Here is a 1894-nt window from a genome sequence, read left to right on the forward strand (position 1 = left end):
CCAGCAGCCACATTTATGACCCATGGTATTCCATTATGAAGGGTTCCACGTTCAGGACCAGCATTTCCTGCTGACGTGGACACAAAAATGCCTCTCTCCATGGCTGCAAATGTTGCTATAGCAACAGGGTCCTTGTACAAGAGTACATCACCAAAGCCAATAGATAAGGAAAGGACATCAACCCCATCAGATATTGCACTATCAATTGCGGCTATTAGATCAGATGAGAAAAGTTGACCTTGCCACACGGCCTTGTACACGGCTATTCTCGCCATTGAAGCTACTCCTTTCGCTGTTCCATCGGCGTAGCCAAAGAATGATGCATTCTCAACTTGGCTCCCAGCTGCAGTGCTTGATGTGTGGGTCCCGTGACCTTCTGTGTCTCGAGTTGAGTTCTCAACTGTTGCGGGATAATGGTATTTGGCAACTAACCCTTTGTTAAAGAACTGAGCTCCGATGAGTTTCTTGTTGCATTTGATGCTACTTTCACATTGGCCTTTCCAACGTGAAGGAATTTGAGTCATCCCCTCATCTTTGAAGCTTTCACTTTCTGGCCAAACTCCACTGTCCACAAATCCAACAATGACATCTTCACCAAATTTCGAAGCGGGCCATGCCCCTTTATTGGGATTGAGGCCAAGGAATTGGGGTGAGTGTGTGGTGTCAAGCTTGGCTTGCAGATCTGGTGTGGAAGAAATGTAACCCGGGGAGGTTTTGAGGGCTTCAAGTTCCTTAGGTGACAAATTTGCACTAAAACCATTCATGGCGTTGGCGTAGGTATAAATCAGCTTAGAAGAAGCGGTGTTGAGAATATTGTCATTGTTGGTAACATGAGTATTTTCTAATGCAGAAGAAAGAGTGGACAGATACCAATTGTGTTTGCTGGAGAATGGTTTTGGCATCGATGATGTGTCCATGTGGATGATATAATTTTCAGATTGAGCCAATATTCTGGAGACGAGTTGAAGGAATGTGATGTAAGAGAAGTAGAAACAGACACGAATTGTGTTAGTCATGGTTGATGGGTATTTTGAATGTGGATGGCTAATTGGCTATCGTACTCCAATATGTAACGGGGTAAATAACAAATTGTTCCAAATTTTACTTTAATTTTAAAAAAGGTAAAAATAAGTATCTGGAATATCATTTTCACGTTCGAATTCCTTTTTAAGTGAAAAGGAAAATGGAAAATACTTAAAATAATTATAACCCGGAAATAATTAAGAATAATTTATACATTTATATATGGAGAAATTATAATATCTAGAAAATTAAAATAAATAACTTATATAAACAATTATGCATTGATGATTCTCTTGTGATCAATTAAAAATAAAATATTAAATGCCAAAATCTTGAGTTATCATTTTACAATATTATAAGTTACAGATATAGAATATATTTAAAAGATAACTAAAATAAATTGACACTCATGTTAATTTTAATTTATTCTGAAACATTTAATTAAATACTATAATGGCAAGTTTTCTTTACATAACATAATAATATACACATTAATAATATACACATTCTTCATGCATAAATAATTTTGAAACTGTATTGAGAATCTTAATATTTGTATATGAGGTATTGATAATAATTAGAAATTAATTAAACATAAATTTAATGCCAAAATGATCAGTTCCTCTTTTTAGGTGAATGCAGAATATTACTTGGTCGGGAATTATGGATCGGACTATATATTTTCTTAGGTTATGATGAGTGAGTAGTACAATAAAAAGTTTATTTGATTATTTCATAAATCAGTTTTTTTAATAATTTTTTAGTAGTTTTTAGTATTTATTAAAATACTAGTTGAAGTAACCAATTTTTAATTTTTTTTTTATATTTTATTTTATTATTATACTTAATATATTTATCAAAAATTTTAGAT

General features: G+C 33.5%; 1 pseudogene; it reads right to left on the reverse strand.

Moving 5' to 3' along the window:
- The window catches only part of LOC100784095 (subtilisin-like protease SBT3), a 2295-nt pseudogene extending 1279 nt beyond the window's left edge, over positions 1 to 1016 (reverse strand).
- Between the last annotated feature and the right edge of the window lie 878 nt (positions 1017 to 1894).

The sequence above is a fragment of the Glycine max genome, chromosome 7, assembly GCF_000004515.6.
Source record: "Glycine max cultivar Williams 82 chromosome 7, Glycine_max_v4.0, whole genome shotgun sequence".
NCBI classification, from domain to species: domain Eukaryota; kingdom Viridiplantae; phylum Streptophyta; class Magnoliopsida; order Fabales; family Fabaceae; genus Glycine; species Glycine max.